The sequence below is a fragment of the Rhincodon typus genome, chromosome 7 (genome assembly GCF_021869965.1).
Source record: "Rhincodon typus isolate 14 chromosome 7, sRhiTyp1.1, whole genome shotgun sequence".
NCBI lineage: Eukaryota > Metazoa > Chordata > Chondrichthyes > Orectolobiformes > Rhincodontidae > Rhincodon > Rhincodon typus.
In genome coordinates this window covers 20,115,072-20,124,427 of record NC_063338.1, presented here as the reverse complement: position 1 = coordinate 20,124,427, position 9,356 = coordinate 20,115,072, and the positions used below count along the sequence as shown (strand labels likewise).

At 41.9% G+C, this 9,356-nt stretch overlaps 1 long non-coding RNA gene across 1 annotated transcript in view; it reads left to right on the top strand.

Moving 5' to 3' along the window:
• The first annotated feature begins 1,215 nt into the window (after positions 1-1,215).
• LOC125483594 overlaps positions 1,216-9,356 on the top strand; it is a 29,594-nt gene continuing 21,453 nt past the window's right edge. Inside the window, exon 1 of the long non-coding RNA XR_007262544.1 lies at positions 1,216-1,486. This is a non-coding gene — a long non-coding RNA (uncharacterized LOC125483594). The remainder of the gene's footprint in view (positions 1,487-9,356) is intronic.

Genomic DNA, 9,356 nt, shown 5'->3' with positions numbered 1-9,356 from the left:
TATATTTCTATGAGATCCTGCCCCTCATTGTTCTAAATTTCAGCAAATACAAGCCCACGCGATCCAGTCTTTCCTCATATGTCAGTCCTGCCATCCTGTGAATCAGTCTGGTGAACCTTCGCTGGACTCCCTCATTGGCAAGAATGTGCTTCATCAGACAAGGAGACCGAAACTGCACACAAAATTCAATGTGTGACCTTACCAAGACCCTGTATAACTATAGCAAGATATCCCTGCTCCTGTACTCAAATGCTCTCACTATGAAGGTCAGCATGCTACTAGTATTTTTAGTATTAATGGCCAAAGATCAGTGGACAGTAGTTTCTGCCCAAAGGAGTCAATAAATAATTGACCATTCACTCGGGAATGATAAGAATCTGCAAAGTTCATCCTCGAGATGAGCATCCTACACACCAATGTGAGAATGAGCTGGTTCCATTTCTCCTGAAGAATTAATAAGGGGATTGAAGTTATATTTGGAAGGGCCAAGACAGAATTGTGTTTTGGTAATCCAAGAGACTTATAATATGCTTCCAGCTTTCTCTCTCAAGTTTACAAAACATAACAAAAGGATAATGATGCAAGGTTAACAACTCCTGTACTCAAAGGTATTTTGAACTGTTTCTACACTTTTCACTCACTGTAGTCCTTTTTAACACTGTTAGTGCACCTACACTAAATGGACTGCTACGGTTCAAAAAGGCAGTTCATCATCACGTCCTCAAGGGCAATTAGAGATGGGCAATAAATACTGGCCATGACAGTGATGCTTTGATCACATTGATGAATAAAACAAAACCAATGCATAAATAATGGGATGAGTCAGAGGCAGTCAATGACTGTTCCTGTCTCTGAGCATTTTAAACAGAGATTGTGCGGAAGGATTTGTCATTTATCAACAGAGTCACTATCAGGGTAGCCGCAGCATTAAAATGTTATGAAGGAATTCCTTAAAAAAATAAACACTGGGTTGGACACTGTAAAGTGTAACAAAAGGGTTCAGAAAAAAGGCGAAAGAAGTTCACACAAGAATTAAAGTTGCTCTGAGTAAAAGGAAGGAAATGTTTTCAATAATTTCTGTTTTGGTTTGAAAAGCAAAGGTTTCTTCAAAGGGAGGGGTTTTGATGACATTTTATGAAGGGGATAAGAGAATCAGCAAAGGGAGTTGTTTTAGGAACAGGGACTGACGGGCAATAACTGGAAAATTGACGATTGGGTGGACGTGGAGAAGGATGAGTGAGCAGAATGAACTCCGGGAGGGTGTGGACCCCGATATGTTTGGAAATCATTCAAAGTAGGGGCTGGTGAAACTTGAAAAATTGTAACTGAGGACAAGGATTTTATGATTAATACGATGGAAGATAGGAAGTAGATTAAAGTTGGCAAGTGCAGAAGAAATGGGAGCATCCAATCTAGTGAGAACAAAATGTAAACTACAGAGTTTAGGATTAATCGCACTTTATGAAATGTGGAGACGGAGATGCTGGTGAGTCTTTCCCACTGTGCTGTGATCCCTTGCCTGTATAATTATACATCTGAACTCTGTATGACAACTCAGTCTGAAGTTAGATTCATTGCTAAGTGAAACTGGATACAACCAGATTCACCTTAAAATCAGTTGCTATAATGAAATCTGTAATATTCACTCAGCGTTATTATAACAGCACATTGCTGTGCCACATCACCTGGCTATAACATTGAAGGCAACCCTTAAAATACGTGGGTTATTTTTGGCACTAAACTTGGAAAAAGAATGTTTATGTCTGCTGCACAAGTATGTTGTTGAATGCATTGTTCACATTTTTAATGAACATTTAACTTGTCATTGATGAATTGGAGTTCTCTGCCTACAAATATAACAACGTTTTGCAAGATGGTATCATGGCAATCAGTCACGTTGTTCTATGATATGTGCAACAGGGTGACTTCATTGAAATTCATTTGTAAAGCTAGCACCATGGCTGCCAGCTGTTATATACTGACCACATCCATCTCGTGCACTGTATTCCACACGATAACATGTGCTTTCACATTGTGAAGTAAGCCAGTAACATGTTCTAAGAACTTTTGTTCAGCATTGTCTCCCAGCAGATAGAATGAGTGGAGGAACCATCAAGCAAAAACATGAGATAGTAGGAACTGCCGATGCTGGAGTCTGAGATAACAAAGTGTAGAGCTGGATGAACACAACAGGCCAAACAGCATCAGAGGAGCAGGACAGCTGACATTTCGGGTGTGGACCTGTTTCTGAAGAAGGGTCCAGACCCGAAACGTCAGCTTTCCTTCTCCTCTTAAGCAAAAACATGATCTTTGATTCACTCAACTGTGTACCTAATGCTGCTCTAGCCAGTCCTTCGAGAAGAACACATCCTTCATAAAAGAAGCCAATATTTAAGAGAAAAAGCTGGTTGTGATAAATATTTGTCAAAAATTGTCCAAACTTTGCTTCCTAACATTCCATGGGACAAGGAATGCCTGACATGTACACACTGTGTGACCTTTCTCAATGCACCATTCAAGGATCAGCTGATTACACAATAAGTAAGCATCTACAAACTGGACGATTGTAAATATATCTACAAACTTGGAGTCATTGCACAAGAATGTCCCTCACGACCCTTGTGGCTATTCTCCCCTTATTGAGAGCTTTATTGATTAAAGGGAAGTTGACCTGATACAACCAGGATTTTCCCCAATGAAACTGCCTCCATGTTCTAATATTTATCATAGCTGTGATTTTGGAAATTTTTAAGAAGTGTGGTTTCCCATCTAGTAGGGGTATCAGCTGATGGGAACAAGAGAGAAAGCACACCACTGAGTTCCCAGCCATTTCTGAGAATGATGCTGCTTTAAGGAAAGGCATAGGGTATTGACGCTTGACAGTTCTGATTTAACTTTAAAGGGGAGCTGGTCACTGATGTTTATACATTTATCAATGATATAATAAACTATTAAAGAGAATAGATGACCCATTTTGTCCACCGACCAGTTCAAGCTATACTTTTGGGATAAGAGTATCAGGGTAGGTGTGAGTTCATCTGCTATTTTACAATCGTCTGTATTTAAATAGGATCAGTGAAGAGATTATTTCATTCTCTGAGCTCTCCCTGTGCAGCTTTCTTCCCTGATCTCACACAGGCCGATCCCTCCTAATGATTTAAGTGAGTGTAATGTTCCGACATAATAGCTGTTGACCTGGTACAAATTTTATATAACTGACAAAGTGGGACAGTGGCTTGGTGGCTAGCACTGCTGCCTCACAGCGCCAGGGGCCTGGACTTGATCCCAGCCTTGGTTCTGTTTGTGTTGAGTTTGGATGTTCTCCCTGTGTCTGCATGGGTTTCCCCCAGAGTGCTTTGGTTTTCCTCCCACAGTCCAAAAATTGCTCCTAGTGTGCAGGTTAGGTGGGTTAGAAATGGGAAATGCAGGCTTACGGGGATAGGGTACGGGGTGGGTCTGGGTGGGAAGGTCTTCAGAGGGCCTATGTGGAATCAATGGGCTGAGTGGCCTGCTACCACACTGTAAGCATTCTATGAATTCTCTGGAGCCATGACATTTAATATGCACTTGTTCGCATCTTCCCAAAAGTGCAGCCATATAAATGTGCCTGAGGACTTATTCATCTTTCTCCTTTGAGACATGCAATTGATAAGTCCAAGAGCGAAATCTTATGAGAATACGGGGGTTATCTCATAGAAAATACCAGTTGGTAACTACGTCAAAATCCTATAACTACTTCATTGTCTGTAAAGTGCTTTAGATCATCTTAAGCCTGTGCAAGGCACTATACAACTACAAATCAATACTTTGTCATGTTTTAGTCCCATCATGGGTGAGTTTTCAGCTCCTAACAACCTGGATGTTACCTTCATAGTCCTTGGCGTCCTTGATATTTTGATATGTTTTAATAACATCTCCAGGACAAACAACGTGTTGAGTGACTCTTTTATCAATTGCCCAAGTGCAAATTCTGTGTTTCAGGATTCAAAGGACACACTTGTCTCATCTATAGCTGGCCCCTTTGGTCTGGAAGTCACAATAATTCATAATGAGTTAATTCACATAAAATAGAATCGAGACTGGTCACTGACTGTCTCCTCGCCTCTAAAGAGTTTCACAGCTTTTCAGTGGAGGAAAGCAAGAGAAAACTCATCAGGAAGGATGGTATTGTGGAGTTCTCTAATTCTCTGGTAGGAGATTGAAGGAATCGATTGTTGAATTGATGCAGTGGTTTGGAAAGGAACTCGGGTTCGTGGCTGGATCAGCGTGTAAATTATTCCACTCTCCATTCATCTTTGGGAACTTGGCTCGCTTTGCAGCCCCTGACAATTCAGCTGGAGGTTTTCTCCCCATCCAGGCAGCAGGGGGCCTTTATAATTGGGTTTGAACAGCCTCGGACAGTCTCCAAGGAACAAAACACTGTTCAGCATCAACTGGCAGTGCCCTCGTAGGAACATAATCAATGCATGAAAAATAGAAATGCGAGACATGTTTATAAGGAGCTACTGCCTTTTTTCAAACTTCTAGTTAAGTACTTTGAGATCAGAAAGGATACTTCATCCAATACTCGCTATGACTAACTCTTAAATGCTCAATGCATAGATAGGGTTTTAAATGAAAAATCCGCAAGGGTGATATAAACCAAGGGAAATGTAATTAAGGTAGTCATAAAAGAATCTTTGAACTAAGTCTAAAAAGTGAGAGAAATTTGTGGAAGAAGGCCTAGACCTGTTAGGCTCTTAAAACCTACTAGATCTTCCAGTAAAAACCAAAAGAACTGCGGATGCTGTAAATCAGGAACAAAAACAAAGTTGCTGGAAAAGCTCAGCAGGTCTGGCAGCATCTGTGGAGGAGAAAACAGAGTTAACGTTTTGGGTCCAGTGACCCTTCCTCAGAACTGAGAACCTAATTGGTGACTGAGACAGTTTTCCACTATGATTCCCCAATTAAGAAAATCTGCCCTACCAAGACCCATCAATCAATCAGAGACTGGCAGATGTGCCACTCGGCAGCATCATGGAGAAGGCCCTGACTGCTGCCAGTACAATTCTCCAGGACTCCAAGGGATGTCGGGTCTGACCATGAAGCAGCTTGTGGTAGGTGCTTCTTGCAGGGTGAAGAGGGCTCCCTGGGGATCAGAAGAAATAGCAGGATTGTAACTCACAGCAATCACACACCTGTCTTAGGCCCAGTCACTCGATCGTACGCAAATCAATGCAGACAGAGGGACACAGCCTCTAACTGCCACACCGACAGCACTGATTCATCAAGTCTCGAGCCACGTAAGGACCTCAATTGTAAGCAGGTCAACTTCTGGCCTTCCCCATCCAGGATTTAATCTGAACAGAAGTGGAAATACAATGAGTTCATGGCTGTCCACAAAATAATTTTCCTTCTCTCCTCCAGACTCACCACCTCCTGGACTGGAAACTTCTGTCATTAAAACTAGAAGTGTTCAGTTAAGAATGAGGATATCATGCTGGGAATGCATCAGTGTGTTACATTGACGTCTTCGATGCTCAAATGGCAATCTGAACTTGTTTTTGGGATAAGTTTAACACACCAGAGATGCTAAATGTCAATGTGATGGGGGTGCAGGTAGTCAAAACAAGATCCACTCATGACTTTGAGGATCGAGACTGTCTCAATTCATTTAAACTAAGTGGCTCTTGGTCTTCATTTAATATCTGCCACCCTCTAATTAGTAAGTCATTATACAATTTAGCACCATACTCTGGGTGATTTTACAGTCGGGATATCTCCAGTGGCCCGATCACCTTTCATTGGCTGATGTCCCCTCTCCATAAACTATTTTACACAAATCAATGTCGAATTATAGCAGCCTCTGCCATGGCATCAACTCCTTTGCCTTTAATTCCAGAGCTTTGATTGCTGTAGGACCAGACCTGGTGTTGCTTGCAAACCATGGGAGTTTTAAATGACCTTGTGCCTATCTTCACCAGACACATGATGCCAACTCATTCTCCTCTACAGTGCAAATTACAGAAATAGCATTATATTTTCCCAACTTTCTCTGGAGGATTGCACGTCACTGTGGCAATGATTTGATCTGCTTCTTAATTCTCTCATGTTTCCACAATGGTGTCCATTGTTTCTCACAAAGGGAACATGTTGTGTTTCCAACTCCAGTTAGCTGGCGCAAAAAAGATATGAAGAAATGGGAAGTAGCATTTAATAACGCAATTGATAAAGTGATGCCAAATATGAAAAAAAGAACAAGGAAACAATTATTAAGTCATTTCAAAGTACAGGACTTTTGAGTGTTGCTGAAAAAAAGGGCACATTTTGTTGAAGGCTTGCACCAACCACTCATTACTTCAATCTACATGAAATGAAAAATAACTTTTAATAGTGTATGAGAGGAGACTGCTAGCTGGCTAGCAAGTGAACACTATTCGGTAAAGGTACTGCCATGGAGAATGCACCAATTAGATGGCTATTGACAGTTAACTGCCAAGCTCAGTTTAAATTTTAACTTTTAATTCAGGCAAGTTGACTCTCATTGGCCAAAGCACTGTCCGGAGAAATGAACCCGAAAATGGATTATCGAGATGAAGAAAGTGTGTACATGTTCTTTGTGTCTGCAAAGAACAACATAAAGATAGAGTCTTTACACTGGTATATCTTGCAAATTGTCCTGATGAAAGCAAAACGAAGAACATTGACAAGAGAGGTGTGTTTTTTCAAAATACGCTAAACAATTATTATTGACCATTGATTGTATATGTTATCAATTTGATTTGCAACAATTGCAATTCACATCGATCAATAAGGCATTTCAATGTTTCTACAACAGAGTTCAAGGGAATGGGGTTGTCACTTTGTATTGGCATTGTCTCTTGTCTATTATGCCAAGGAGAATTGGAATTAGAAGACAAAAGGTCAAGTGAAAGTCTGAGAAAATCTTGAGAGCCAGCACTTTGGTACCATCTAGGTATGGAAATCTCTATATATTGCTGGCCAGCTTTATTCAAAGGGTTTCACGTGAATGTTTTCAGAGCGAAGAAGAGATATTTCCAAAAAGGATTTGGTTTAAAAACCCACTGCCCCTTGAGCCTGTTCAATATGATTGTGGCCAGTTTGCATTCTAATGCCATCCATCTGCTTTGTCTCCGTAGCCTTTATAACTTTGGTTAAAATTATACAATTGACCACAGGTTTAAAGTTGTAAATGGAGTTGTCATCTACTATTTTTTCTAGGAGACACATCCACATTTTTGATATCCCCTTATACACTAACTTCTGTTCTGAATGGCCTGTCTCTGATTCTAACTTGGTGCCTAAAACCCACCAGCAGTAAAGAGTTTTTTTCTCTCCTGTAGGAAGTGCTGGCTGGTTCACTGTTCACCAGCTCCCTAGTTCTGACACTGGGCTTATGTATGGAATGTGGTATGGTGGAAAAAGAATGGAGGCAGATGTTTCAGAGGCAAAGAAAACCTTGATTTTTATTAAACAAACAAGCAAAGTTTAATATATTTACAGAAAACAAAACAAGAAAGTGAATATCAAATTAGAACCTGCCTGTCTCTGACTGAGACCATGTCTCCCAGTTTGCTTAATCCCCAGTTAATTAATACAGTGGGTAAAATAGATACAGTGGGTGACTGTTACTCATACTATTAGGGAAGAGCGAGAAAGAGAGAATTACCTGCTGACCCCAAGTCCTAATCCATTTCCCTTCCTTAGAGATGCCCTACAGGGTTAACCCCAAACCTTCCCTTCCCCTGTCTAAGATTAGCCCAGCTGAGTTAGAGGTCCCAATGACCTTAAGCTCGTCCTTGGTGTGAAGACCATGATTTCAACTGGCTGTGTCCATAGTCGCTTGCCGTAGCGAAGGGCCGCAGGTACCAATAATAGTCAGTCTGGCGGTGTCTGTCGAGGCGTGGGACCAGCCTGCTGAGTACCTTGGGTTTTCTCCTCCTCCTTGTGGTTCTTGCGAGCGGGTTGTTGTTGCAGATGATGGTGAATGGTCTCGCAGTGCCCCACTCACAGTGTAGGATTCTCACTCTCTTTTCTTGCTTTGCTTTCCTTTTCCTTCGCTTTTCGCTGCACCTTCCACTTCACTCCCTCTCCCGTGCTGGGCTCGGGGTCTCCAGTTATACCCCACTGCAGGTCCCCCCTTATCTCCTGCCAAATCTGTGAGCTATTGTTCTTCCTCTCTGGGCTGAAAGGGTTTCCTGAGCACTGCAGTGGGTGAGAATCTTTTTCGATTGAAATGAATGGTTTTGGTGGATTTGGAATGTCCGGCATTTCCTTTGGACTGGCATCTGTTCAGTTCGCATCGTGGTGTGAAGGTTCCAAGGTGAAACAGGTTTTCATGTAACACAAGGGCATGGAATGCTCAGTAACTTTGTGCCTGAGCACTGATTTGGAAGTGAATGGGTTTATACCTGTGTAGGCTCCAAAGGGTCTGAAATTGTTGATGTTGTTTATTTCCCGTAGACTGGCTTGCATTGTTTTCGCTGAGGCACGGATGGGGGAGTTTCCTTTGGTTTCAGTTAGCTAATCCCTGTCCCAGACATTTGCCCCTGGGCTTGTATATTCCCCAGTCTGTCCCAGCCAGCCTCTACCTGGCTCAGTTGCAGCCCATGGTTTCTGGAGTCCCAGTGGCTTTAATCCAATATAATATAATTCCCACAACTTCTGCCTTCAGAGGGTTTTTAAGTCCAGGATATATCCAACAACTGATGGGGATTTTTACCCCACCTTACCCTATCAAATCCCTTTAAAGTTCCGAAAGGCACCAATTAATTAATGCCTCTACTTCCTGTATACCACAGAACATGGCCCTAGATTGCGTAATCACTCCACATCAACCCTTGACGTTTTGGTAACATTCCAATAACTCAAGGGTCTACATGGACAGATCCTAGATGGGAGACCATTCTCTATCAGAAACCATGTACCATTCCCAGTCACAAGTTACACATATGAAATGTCACCTTGGAGTGAGTTTTAATTTGGAGATGGGAGCCCCATTGTGGGTGGCAATGTACCTGGTGCCCTTGACCAAGAAGGCTCAGACGACTATAACTCATTATTTAGATGCCCTGAATCTACCAACCACCCAAGATAAGGACAGCGCTGGTCAATTGAAGATCACAGAGATCAAGCTGTCTGGAGTCCATAGAGATGGTTGTTAAAAGGTACTATATCAAGCCCAACATACCGTCTGGGGAAGGAGTGCCAAAACTCACATTGTATGATGGATCCAGCCATCCATTTCAGTATTTGGTGTCAGCGACTGTCTCCATCATAGGAGACATTGGTGAGTCATTATATATTGGGCATTGTGCAACTTCAAGTTTTCAGCCTAAATCTATCACATGCCTCCC